Genomic DNA, 14,122 nt, shown 5'->3' with positions numbered 1-14,122 from the left:
TAGAAGAGTAATTTGTGTATAAGCAGAAAAAGTTTGGGAAACAGTGAAAATTCCCCCTACTTAGATTGTTGAACACATCTATATTACAGAGCAGGCTGCCATTAATCAGCTAAAAAGTTTGGATTTCTTTCAGATAGAAACATGTAGGGTGGTGTTATGTGTTCTCTTTCTGTTTTTTAACCTGAGATTTGAAAGAAAACAGCAGTGAGAATGAATTTCATGCTAGCAGACACTTTTAAGACTAGATTTAGCTGCAGTCACATTAGCTTAGATAATGGGAGAATTTTTCTTCATTGAAAATGCTCCCTGTCGCTTAAGAAGAACTCACTGAGGCAGCCTGCCATCTAGCTTTTTCACAGCAAAATAGGCTTGCAGACTGCAGATGAGAGAGTCGAGAGCAGAGACAATTTTAACTTAGCCATCCCTAATTTATCTCAAGCTTTTCAATTCATCTTCACTGCTCTGTGCACACTGGAACACCAGATTGTCAACCCCTGGGAACAGAATGCAACCAGGGATCTAGAGAGCTGTCACATCCTGCGAAATATTTAAATTGTGCTGATTTTCTTCTGGAGTGCTGAGCAGAGGGAATGAAACTCTCAATCAAGTCATAGCTTTGCGGGCAATAGATCAGAGGATACTGCCAGTTTTTCTAATGGATTATTGTTATCAGACAGGTTCTTCCTGAAGGTAGGTAGTTACTCTCTCAATTCCTTACCCACAGTATTTATCAGGTAGTAATTTAATGAACTAGTAATTCAGATACATTAAGAAAAATGTTAACTAAGTAATCTGTATTGATTGAATGATGGGACTTTATTGCAGCATGTTTGCAGGTAAAATATTCTGATATATTACTGTAGATGTATTGTACCTACTGCCAAGTGCTTTGTCAGCAATCCCCCCAAGCAAAATACAATCCCTAACCCTTAAACAAACAAGCAAACATCCATTGTGCTGCATATAACACTGCCACAAGTTAATGCTGACTGTCCACAGAATGCTGTTTTTCTGAAAGAATGAATACTGAAGAATAAAATCATACTTCTGATTTAAAATTTGTTACAGGTGAGTACTTATTTTGCAAAATAATTTCCAAACCCGAGTATGAATGGAACACCCCTTAAAGTACTACAAATAAATTGTGGAGTTAGACATTTTCTTGCTTGCTATCATGTTCCACCCTTTCACATGAGGAGTTAGGATATTTAATTCTGAAAATCTCTGATGTTACATGTGTAACAGAAGCCTGTTGTTGCGTTTGTACTGCCAGAATCAAGGAGCATTTTAGTAAAGCATCAGGATTATATATCACAACAGTGATTTTCAAAATGAAATCTGCAAAGAAGAATTTCTTGCCTTTTAAACTTTTGTGTTTAAATAGGAGTCACAGCATCTGTCTCCTAATCTGGAATGCTTACTGCATGTCTGTCAGTGCAGCTTGTGAGGCAGGCTGACCTGAAAATGAGAGATCTCTAATTGCAGAAGCAGCCAGACATTTTTGAACTATTCCAAGCGCGGGAGTTACTGCGGATACGGGAAAATCACTGCCACAATCAAGTTAACGTCCTGGCCTTGTTTCATTCCTGAGTTGTCACTCATACTCTGAGACTTGAACACAAAATACAGATGCAGAGCTGAGAGAGTTAAGCCCTGAGGAAAAATCTTACCTGTAGCTTCTTGTCCAGTGCACTTGCTGTGTTGCTGTCATGCTACCAAGACTAAATGATGTATGAGATTGCATACGGTGTACTTGATAGTGCAGTGGATCTGCTGAACTGGATGCTTAGTTACAAATGGCAGATGTTTGTCATATTTTTTAAGGTACTGCTGAAAGAAAGAAATGTGATACGTAAAAATAATAATGGAAGAAGGAGATTTAATGTGCCTGTAAGGGTTAGAATCAGTAAGTGTGAGATAGAAGCATTTTCTAGTGTGTTTAACTTCCTCTGTTTATAGAATATAATAGTTTCACAGCATTAATAATAAATTATGGCAGTATATATTGCTCCTGTATGCAACGCCTGAAAGTTCCTTTCTTTTAGAGCTTTGGAAAGGCTGAAGGAAAAAGAAGAGAGATTGACTCTGTTACATTTTCAATGAACTCTGTTAAAGTATTTCCTTTCCTATGGACCTCAAAAAGAATGAGGCAGAGAGGCTTTCATTAAACTCTCCCTAGAGGCTCTTACCACCAGCAAGCTATTTTTTAAAGGAATTATGCACACTAGCTGTGTTTTTCCCAATCTCCCAAGCTTCTTGTTTAAATATATAGAGGCCTTTTAAAATGCTTCTGGATACCCATGGATATTTCAGCATTTTGTGCAATCACTTGTGAATGTCACAGCCTGAGATGGTAACAATGTCATTTCTCATTATATGTTACTCATAAGAAAACTTAACTTTTCCAGGTCTGATTCTATTTTGCCTCCTTTGGGTCCAATTGCATATTTCCTTTTAAATGTTGGGTTACTTTAAAAATTTGTTTCTTAAATATAATTATTTCTGATATATGACATTGAGGAGTACTCAGCAGCAACATAGCCATATATTTGGTTATCTATGAAATAAATAAAGCATTAAAAATATTTAAATACATTGGTAATACAAAATAATAGGAAATAAATGGAGATTAATGCCTTTATGTCCTATCTTTAACTTCACATTGTGGTTTTTCTTTTTATCTGTCATGCTGTACAGGAATAGCTATGCCTCCTTCTCTTGTGGGGGATCTATGATGTGCCCACATATTATGCCATTTTCATCTGGAACTTTCTGCTGTCTTCTGAAATCCTAGACCATTTGTGTAAATAACTGTACTACAAAATGTAGTATAGCATAAACAGATAAAACTGTTATGGGGAGGAAAAAAACTCAGGCAGAAATTCTTTGTTACAGTGTTAAAACCATCATCTTTAAAATGTAGTCTTCTGCCCATCCTGGCTGCGCTGGTGCTCCTGTTCCACTGTTATTTTATTATTCTCTTCTCTTTCCTGCGTTAACAATTTCATTTAAAAAAGGAAGGTAAAAATAAAACATAGTTTTACCCAGGAATTTACATCAATAGAGTGAACTGCCCCGTCCTGTTTACGTTCTTTGACAGTCCTTAGCTTATACCACTTATCTACAGTGCTCCAGTTTGCTTGAATAAGTAAGCTTAGTTGTTGACTGTTCTGATTCCTTGATATTGTATTAGGTTGTGCTCCTTTCCATTTTGTTGTGTACTAGAAGAATCATGAATTCAAAAGACCAGGTTTTGTCTTTTCTCCAATGCTCTTGGTTTTCCCTTGTGCTTATTTAACCACTATTTGTGCTTGATGTTTATTCTTCTCCAAGAGTGACCCTCTAAAAGGTACAGGATACTATGTAGAACTTTGTGCAAAAAAGGCACCTTTTTACTTATGTTATATTTTCTTACTTGTTTTATATCTGTCTTTGTATTTATGGTAACTATCCTAATTCTATACAATGGATATAAATAACATTTGTTACAGACTTTTTTGGGAAAAATAAATCATGACTTTTTGACCTTACCTGTTCTTTGTACTCTAATAGGTATCTATAGGAAAAAGAGCCTAGAAAAGAAAGGGTCTAGAGGCTTGGATAAGTATATGATTTGCAAAACCAGAATGAATGAATGCTTTCAGGTAAATCCTGGATATTTCAAACATGAGGATGTAGTATGAACTCATTTGTTACTTCCCTTTATATGTCACACACATGTCACTATTTCAAGTGAGCAAGAGATGATTTCCCCTGAACATCATCTTTGATTATTGTAAAGCATATCTAGAAACAGCGGCAGAAAGAACATACAAAGCTTATTCACGTTTGCAGAGCCGTCTTCTTTTGGTTGAAATGCTTCAGCACCTTCTCAGACTGTGATCCAGCTTCCTAAACCATGGGTTACCTTGCCTAGCTGCAGTTACAAGTCCAAGGCCTCACATAAGTCTTATGCTTTAGGTTCCAGCCTCTTATTTTAGTTACACAGAACATCTAAACTTTTAGTAGACACTGATTTTCAAGCAACTGAGTGGGTAAGTGTTCATCTTAAAGAAAAATAAGCAAGCAAAAAATTAAACAAAGTAAACAAAAAAGGCAAATAAATACCAGGATTCACTTATTCTTACTCTGCTTTCATCTTTTTTATGAATTCTAATTGAGTAATAACACTATTACTTCCTGTCTTAAATTGTGTCTAGTAATAAGGTTTTCAAAGGTAGATTGTTTACATAAAATTGCTTCTGCTTTGCTCGTTTGGCTGCTGCTGAAGACTAGTAACACTTTTCAGCTGTTCATAAATTCTCATATTTTGAAAGCTTTTTTGTCAGAATTTAGAGTAGATGAAAAAATTCTGATTTGAAGAATCCCTGGACTGCTTCTTATTAATGTAATGCTCCATTTCTATGACTTTAAGGATATTAAATATATGTATTTTACATGAGTATTACTTGTGGTACACTTCTTTTTAAAAATATACAGTTTCTAATTTGACTACGTTATGAGTAGCAATTAACATTAAGAAATCTTGACATGCATACATATTTTAACATGAACCAAGAAGCATTTCAAATCTATGTTTTCAAATGTGTAGGATATTACTGTATAAGAAAGGATGGAAGAGTTCCATATAAAATCAAAGTACACTCTGAATCAAGGAGAGTTGATAATTGTCTCTACTTAAGTTTTGCCTCCTTTCTCCAGAATTTTCTCTTACCCTTTGCCCTCAACTTTCACTTGCCTGGTTGAACTTTACAGGTACTGTATAATAAAAGTGAGAGGAGTTCAGATTTAAGAGATTTTGCTTTATAAGGGTGTTATTTTTTAATAAATATATATACATTAAGCTTTCTCCAGTAGTTTTTTTGTTTACAGGATAGGACTAAAAAGGAGTGAATAAGCTATTTTATCTATCCTCTGCTTGTGAAGTCATGAAGAGAATAAACAGACAAACTGAACAGAATAAAAAACGGTCAGACTCCCAAAATATTTAAATACTCTAAGAAAAATATTTTGACCCATTTTCTGTGTTGAAAATCATCCATAGATCTGTTGCAATTAAAGTAGTGCAGTCTCTGAAACATAGCGATGACATTTAGCACTTTGAAACCACTGAAATGTCACTCCTGTATCTGGCCTTCCTTGCTCGGCAGTAGGTTTGGTCCTTCTCCATTCCCTCCTATGCACAAGCTGCTAGTTTCCTTCTTACTGTAATCTGAGTTAGCCATCATATAATATGTTTTAGTGTTGTTCCTTGTAAGAAGTAAGGGTGTTTATGAGTATGATGCAACAGCTGAGCAACTTTAGAATCTTGCTAACAGTGAAGGGTAAACATGCTATGTCCTTCCCTTTTCTGGAAAGGCTTTTCAGCAGCTTTGACTCTCAAATCTGTCATATCCCTCCAATGAGCTGTTTTAAGCACAAGCCTGATGGAAATTAACTCAGCAGAAGAAATGCAGTTTTCCAATACTTTAGTAATTTGAGTCATGTCACCTAAGGGCATGATGAATCTGAGACCTGAATTGCATCAACAGAAGTCCCAGGGAGACTGAGGCTGTTAGAGAAATGGATTGGAAGGAGGACTTCCCTCCTTTTTGCTGCATTGAGCTTTTAGATTACAACAGCTATAACATTTAACGTCACCTTAAAACTGCCTTTGTATGTCTCCCTTCCCTCATGCCAAAAAGTGTCAGTGGAGGAAAAAGGAAATCCCTGCTCACTTTCAGAGAAAGTCTTATAGCCCTGGTGTGTCTCTCCTCAGGGAAAAACAGCCTGGCAGCCAAATAGAGAAATTGAAATCACTTAGAGCTTTGAAGTTTCCCTTGCCAGCAAAACACCCACTGCAACACTAGACAAGTGATAAGTTAATAAGGATCTCTAAGAACTAGCTGTATAGTTAATTAGATCTACTTAAACAAAGTCCAAACCTGATTAGTTTTATTAAAAGGGAAAACATTCTTATATACACAGTAGTGAACTTAAGATTTTCTTTTGTACTTTTTTTTTCCTTGATGCAAGTTGTTTTTCAAAAACTCTTTGGGTTTTTTTTGGGCTTATTTCTGTTTGGTTTTGGTTTTGGTTTAGTTTTGTTTTGTTTTTTTTTTTGTAGCTTTGGGTCTACCAGTCCTTTGTCTCCACCTTCAAAGTCCAGAGGTTTCTTTTACTCTTATTATTATTTCTGGCTACCACTGCAATGCTGAGGATTAAAAGGGCTGAGCACACAATGCTAAATATCCAAGTAAATATTGAAATCCAAAATGCTTTAAGTGTTTCCAAGTTTTTACTGTGCCTATTGCTGCACCTGAATCTTCAGCTTGATCAGGACCCTGTTTTTTTTTTTCCCATATATTCAGACAAAGCGTAATTCTTGAGTGGAAATCCTACCTAATACAATAAAGAAGGGTCATCTCCCTCAGCTTGCTGACAATGCTTTGAATAAACCAACCTAAGAGTCTGCAGCAAAGGCCCATTACTGGCTCATGATCACCTTAGTGTCCAGCAAAGCTCCCCAGTACTTTTCTAACAAGCTCCTTTTCCAACTGGGTGGCCCCTAGCATATATTGTTGCATGAGGTTGCTCTTCCCCAGGTAAATGACTTTGCACTTCTCCTTGTTGTTATAAATAATATATTGCGTAAAAAGATTATAAAATATACTTTTATCTACCTCAGTTTTGGAGACACTAGGCAGAATTATTTAGCTTGTTCCCTTTTTGTCTTATTTCAACTTAATAACTCCTAGCTACTCTGTAAAGGTATGACACCACCAGTGATCACCAGCAGTGTTCATCAGGGTTGCATTCTAGGGCCAGTTGAATGTACCGTTAGCAAGTATCATTGTCCATGGTATGCAACTGGGACGTGCTGTTGACTCTTTTGAGAGGCAAGAGGCCTTACAAAAGGATCTAGATAGCTTGGAACATTGGGCTATGATTACGGGGATGAAATTTAGCAAGTCCAAATACCTTATTCTGTACCTTGGACAGAGGAATGCTAGGCAGTAGTGTAAACTTGAAGGCTGGCTAGAGACCACTCCTTCAGAAAGGGATCTAGAGGTGCTGATCAACATCATGCTTTGTATGAGTTGCCAATGTACCCTGGAAACTAAGGAGGCACACTGTATCCTGGGATGTATCAAACATAGCATAACCAGCCAGTCAAAAGAGGTGTTGTCCTGGTGTATTCAGCATTGATGTGACCGTAAGTGCTGTTTGCAGTTCTGGGCCCCACAATTTAAGAAGAATGTCAAGGTCCTTGAATGCATCCAGACAAGGACAACAAAGCTGATGAAAGGGCTGGAAGGAACGTCCTCTGAGGAGCATCTAAGGACTTTGGTCTTGTCTAGTTTGGAGAAAAGGAGGCTGAGGGATGATCTTATTTCTCTCTCCAACTGCCTGAGAAGAGGAAGTGGAGGTGGAGGCGCTGATCTCTTTTCCTTGGTATCCAGGGATAGGACTTCTGGGAATGGTTCAAATCCATGTCAGCAGAGATTCAGGGCATTAGGAGGCATTTCTTTACCAAAAGGATGGTCAGACACTGGAACAGACTTCCAAGATCAATACCCCAAGCCTGTTAGTGTTTAAGAGACACTTAACAGGGCAATACCCTTAACGACATGCTTTTGGTTAGCCCTGCAGTGGTCAAGCATTTGGACTAGATAATTTCTGTAGGTCCCTTCCAACTGAAATATTCAATTCTATCTTATCCTATGAAGAAGAAATGTGGAAATGATCTGATAAGTGCACCTGTTGATGAGAAAGAAGGATTAAACGAATGGGAAATATATTGAATTTAAAATGTTTGGTTAAAAATGAAAGAAGGATAATATAATGCAATTTTAGCTTTTGGATAGTAAACAAAACTGCAGAAAATATGTTTCACTTCAGAAGTTATCTGAAGGAGGACTGCAATCAGAAATCCTGTTCAAAGGAATGATTCAGAACTCAAGAACACTGAAGAAGGGACTCCTATGAGGAATCCCTCCACTGTGGCTGAGACGTCAGGGGATTTATATACAATCAATATACCCCTTAATATTCTGAGTTATCATCAAGGTGGCAGTGAGAACTGAGTAACTGATAAGAATATACCCATCTATTGTAAAAATATGTAGTTGAAACTCAGCATTAAAAAAGGAGCCACTGACTGCAAATAGGTCATCCCCCAAACTGCTTGTTTGCCACTTTTTTTCTGAATAGAATTACCATGACACCTTGGGGTAGGGGAGGAATACAATGATTTATTGTCGGAATAGAGCTTATTCATAAAAGATTTCGTGTACTGAAAAGGAAATATACGTATGCATGTATGCATAGGTATATCAGACTTTATTATTGTTATTATATTATGTATTATTATTAATGTAGTATTGTCTAAATCCTACTAGAATTTCTTTTGAAAAATCAAAATCAAGTATTTTGGAATAAGACATGATGGAAAAAGCAAGAAACTTCTTGCACACTTACTAGTAGCACTGGCTGCTGGTGTCTAGTACATTTGAAACTTATCTGCACTGAATGGTACTTGAACTGATGAAATTAGTCTATTTTTTCTGCAGCGGCCAAAAGTAGCATAACATTTAGTGTATAGTGTTATGTGCTATTTCATGTTACTTATATAGATGGATCCAACTTTCTGAGGACAAATATAAAACACAAAGTATTTTCCTTTTTTGTGATAGTACATATATAGATAAGCTGAAGGACATTTTAGTGTAAAACAGAGTTTGATATTTTCTGAACATCTCTGTACTGGCCACTGTCAGAAATATTTCCATAGCATACAATTTTTTTTTTTGTATTGTGATGTCTTTGTATATTTTAACAGAATTATTTTGCTATTATTGACTTTCACATTTGACTTTACTACTTGCAAATGCAATTACAAACTATATATTGCAAACATTATCATTTTCTGTGAAGTTACCAAGTGGAACATAATCATATAGACTTCCATACAGTTCTGTTGGTTGTTTTCTTTAGTTTACTATTATTAAAAGAAATAAAATAGCAGGAAAAAAGGATGAGCTTTTACTTGAACTTGAAATTACCTGGCCGCATAAAAGTGACAATGACACATTTTGTCATACTGATTTTGAGTAAATATTGATAGACAATCACGTTCACAGAAAGAGCTATATATATTTTCTATACTGAAAGCATCTCCGCATGTCTGAAATGAAAAAGGGAGTATAAAAGATGATATGGATAGAAACCCAGATCAACACGTGAGCAGAAATGTTGAATACATGGCAACATTCACTATAGTGCATTGTTTCATAATTATCTTGATAGAGAAAACAGTCAGGATGCTTAGGCTGAAACATGAAGAGCAATTTTTAGGAAGGTCACTTACTGGATTTGATTTTTCAAACCAATTTTTTTTATTCAAAATAAAAGAACAGCAAACATTATATCTAAAAGTGTAAGAATGGCAAGCTTCCAGGTCATGTTGGGGAAATACTTTCTCTCTGCAATAAAGTAGTCTTCTAGATGCAAGTACATGAAATCTATTAACTCTTTCCTACAGATAAATGTGGAAAAAAAAATTTTGTACTCATAAATCAGTAGGCAAAATCAGTGTGCAGGAAAGACACAACAGATTTCTCAAAAATTGATTAATCCATAATTCCGTTTAGGTATCTGACACCTGCAGGATGCCTTTTCAAATCCTGTATTTTTATGAACACATAAGGACAATCTATTGATTCCTAGCAGCTTAAATTTTCCCAGCCTTAGAGGTATTTTAACTTCTCGTGAATATCCCGCTAGCGTATAATAAGAAATTTGTATAAGACATTCAGTAGCACTAGGTATCTATCCTTCAAGTTAGCTTTGTTCCGTAGCCAGGAATTCCTGTAGACATTTCCTGTAGGTCCCTTACTTGCTTTGTGGTGAAGATTTAAATTTTCAGTATTGCCAAATGGTGTAAGTGAATCTCAAAATGCACAGCTGATACGCGGTGTCTATTCCCAACCACAGCTATGTGGTATGCAAGTGAACACACATCTGATTCAATACAAAAAGTGCATGTCAAAATTCTCAGCTTCAAATGAATCTGCCTTACCCAAGTAATGCACATACAAGGATTCATACAGAAAGAAATGCAATACTTCAGAAGGCCTTAAAAAGTATTTAGTTTTTAGTTGTGTATTTATTTAAAAAAAGAAGAAAGGTTTAGTTACCTGCAACAGAAAACACTACTTCATCAAGTGAAAATTTGTTTGGCTAAAAAAGAGAATTACTGGTTTGTAATGCCAGATTGAAGTGGCTTATCAACCTGAAATTTTATTCTTAGTGATTGAATTATTAATCTTAAAAAAAAATCTCACTTTTAAAACAAATTTACCACATAGAATTGGTAATATGTGTTAGTACTTGGACATGTTTTATTTTCAAGTATACAATTTTATATACCTAGGACTAAATATGATATGTATTTTAAAAAGTGTTAATGCACATCCTCCAGCTTTTGACTTCAACAAATAATCCCTTATTATTTAAAAAGAAAAAAATGTGACTAAAATACGCATGCTTCTGATGTTAGATGACAAGATTTTATGTATGTTTATGAGCAGATAGATATATAGATATGGATAATAATGAAAAATAATATCTTGTGAGTAAAATAATGAAGTAGAATTTGATACTGTAATGGAATATTTAAACTTCATTTGAAAATTAGTATGAAGATACATAACGTTCTCACATACACAACTATAAAATCCTGTTTCTTCTATAATTTTTCATGTAAGCACTAAGGTACCTATCTGAAAAATAAGGCACTCTCCTTAGCAATTAAAATGCTGTTCAGTAGTGTTCTGATTATTATTCTTAGACTGAGAGATAACTGGTTTGCATAATGGAGTGTTGAAAGAGAGTTTATTTTACCTCTCAGAAATCTACAGTGTGATTTATAAAAAAGTATAGACTACTTTATAAACACACAAATTATGATTATCTGCCTGAATAATGACTTTTCTCAAAAGTGGTGATGTGCTTCACTGCATATCACTTGTTGTAAGGAATAAGATACAGATATAACTCTCTGGATAAAAATATTTGCTTTTTCCTGAGCCCTCTTTGGCAAAGACAGGATGAAAGTGTTTCTTAAATATAGAAATATCTGTACCTTTTAGTGTACAAGTAATAAAATTTTTATTGATCTGTGTCAAGTAACACTTCTCTGCCTATTTCCTCTTCTCCTCCATATTCCTCCCATTTCTTCCTTGTGCCATAACTCAACAGCTGACATTATGTCAAAAATGCTGGACTAGGCAATCTCCTTGCTCTCTAAATTTTTTCCTGACACTGGTCCTCTTATTAATATAGCAGAAAGAGGCACACAGATGACTACATGGCTAAATAAACTGGACAATATGAAATAAGTAGTGCCTCTAAAATATTTTCCATTTAAGCCATCTAATTGGAGAAGCTCATGGAATAATTTCCTTGGAAACTTAGGCTGCTTAATTAGTGTCTCTCTTTAACATTATTTTTCTCTCATTATATCACGTATTTAAAGGGACACTGGCTGAAAGTCCTGCTACCTTTGTAAGGGTTTCTCCTGTTAAATAGAAGGATTAGACACACTGCATTTCGGTTTTTAATGCTCTATAGCATAACCAGGAGCAACTTCAGTTTAGTGGCCTGGAGGTCGATGTAGACACTCTCCAGAAGCTGAGTAGATTACTGTTCAAATTTGTGTGGAGTTCAATGTCACAGCTCAAATTGCTACTGATTACCAAAGCTAGTTCAAGTACCTATGTTCTGCATTGCATTCTCGCTGTAGACATATATTCCTTATTGCACCTCCTTGATGCTCCAGCACTGTCATTGGGTCTTTTGTCTCCAGATGAATCCTTAGAACACAATTAGCAAGGCAGTGTGAATGTGGCTTGCAGCATATTTAGTGCTATTTTTGCTGTATGAAGACAGGGATTGGTATTCTCCTGCCAGATTTAATCTGCAGATTACTACTGTAATCAACTGACATATTTTTATTCAGCAAAATTCAATTCATGTCTCTTGTCCTGAAAACACTCTGTTCATACCGCAGCCTTACATGAATATTTCTTATTTGATGGGAGTTCGACTGCTGAAGAAGTAGGTTCACTCATCGATTTAAAGACCAGTGTTTCTTAAAAGCCAAGTTGTGTGTTTTAGCAACACATATATTTATCAACTGAGATATGTTCTGTTCCCAGACTGTTGACCTGTATAGTGACTGGTTTAATAAATGAGTTTTTATAATGTGGAAAGAATGTAAGCGTGGTAATGTTTAATCATTTAACAGAGAAGAAAAAAAAAATTCTCTTCTTTTGGATACTTGGAGCAATTGCTCCACATGCTGCTGTTGGATATTTAGTATTAAATATCAGGTGCTCTGGTTTGTATGCTGAAATATTAATTCAATACTTAAAGAATGTAGTTATAGAACTGATATATTGCATTACTTTGTTGTATTGCGTCAAGCTGAATTGACTTACAAGTGAACTGTGTAACATTACAGGATGCCCTGTAATATGCCATAATTTGACATAATATAATTTAGCAGGTCAGAAATGTAAAACAAACAAAACTGTCCATGATGAAATTCATGTTGCTCATTTAAGCAAATGTGAAAAGAATTTTTGCTGAAAAATAGAATAGAAATGTATTTCACATGATGGTTATTTCCCTAGAAATATTTCCTCTACAACACAGAATTTTTTAAACAAAATTATGTGCCACTGACAGTGGATCTAAGTAATGCCTTGAATGGATGCCAGTTTCCTCAGAAACTATCAGAATATAACACACTAACCAGGGATCTGCCTGGCATAGGTATGTTAATGATCAAGCTCAGGAAGAAAAAATATTTTTACACATAGGAGATAGTGGACTCATAGCTTTGTATCTGATCATTAAGTCAAGAGATTTGTGTATAACGTGGAATCCATTTCAGCTGAAACTGACAGTGTCAGACAGGTGCTACCTGCAGTATAAAGAGATGATTGACAGAACGTTCATTACTTAATGAGGGGCTTAGTTGTATTGCTTACTCAAAGTAACACCTTCTCGTCAGCCTTGGGCACTCATTGGGGAATAAAGTCCTGGAACTACAGAGAAATACGAATAAGGTGAATGACACTGAAAAAAACAGATAAATTTATTCTATTTGTCACAGAGTTTTATATTTTTTAGACTGTCAATATATACGGTGGAAAAACAATGCGCCAAATAAAGCAGGAGAAAATCACACGTTTTATTTCAAGTGATTTTTGGTGAAGTTACTTTACTAAGCTAGAGGTATATAAGATAATATAAAGTTGATATCCATACTGAGCTTTGAGATGCAGCAATCTTCTAGCCTTGCTACACCACAAATATTCATAATGGCCAATCAAAGAGTAATATTAAAAAAAAATACTAAATACTATCAAACCTTGACAAAGTTGTGTTTTTAAAGCTGTATTGTAAGTTTTTGTTCTTTATTTGAGAAGTAAAAATGAAAAATCTAACTCTACTTAATAAACATTTCATATAATAAATTCATAAAAAGTACTGAGAGTCTTGATACCCACTGATTTTGATATATCTCACTGTATTTCATAGGAGATGGTTTCTGGAATAAGTAGAATATTTCAGAAACTTTTTTAATATTTTGATCCTTCTATCTTTTCGAATTTTCAGTTTCTGATAACTTAATGACTTAGGAAAGAAAATAGATAAAAGCAGATTTTAGATCTTTTTCTTTAACAGCCCACAGATTTCCTTTACATATTTGGGGTGAACTAAAGTCATAATAGGCAAGCTCTGATTTGTCCTTATATTTTGTATAAAAAAGAATCAATCACATAATGTCTCACAACAACATCTTCTAACTAATGATGGGAGACAGGTGAAGGAAATGGGCATCCTGGTTACTGGTATCTTCTTCCAGACCTTTTGAAGGACTGGTGGCAGAACTAATTTAGTCTATCAATAGCATAGCCCTGCTCTGACTGGAGAGGTTAAGTCATATGCCTTTCAGATACCCTTCCTACCTTAATCTTATGAGTCTATGTAATAAAATTATTTAAGCATACATAAAGGTTTGGAAAAGTACTTACATTAAAAAGCAATGTTACATAACCACTAAATGACT

General features: G+C 35.2%; 1 protein-coding gene across 2 annotated transcripts in view; it reads left to right on the top strand.

The window, feature by feature from the left end:
* Nucleotides 1-410: 410 nt before the first annotated feature.
* Nucleotides 411-14,122, top strand: part of MGAT4C (MGAT4 family member C) — a 332,430-nt gene continuing 318,718 nt past the window's right edge. Inside the window, exon 1 of one of the 2 annotated variants that reach the window (XM_069849821.1) lies at nt 411-690. The gene's annotated coding sequence lies outside the window, so the exon portion shown is untranslated. Of the gene's footprint in view, nt 691-3,561; nt 3,645-14,122 lie in introns of those variants that run through there. The other variant, XM_069849822.1, reaches the window with a different exon arrangement.

This window comes from Phaenicophaeus curvirostris, chromosome 1, assembly GCF_032191515.1.
Source record: "Phaenicophaeus curvirostris isolate KB17595 chromosome 1, BPBGC_Pcur_1.0, whole genome shotgun sequence".
Taxonomy (NCBI): domain Eukaryota; kingdom Metazoa; phylum Chordata; class Aves; order Cuculiformes; family Cuculidae; genus Phaenicophaeus; species Phaenicophaeus curvirostris.
The sequence above is the reverse complement of the archived record's forward strand: the minus strand, read 5'-3'. Positions and strand labels throughout refer to the sequence as shown.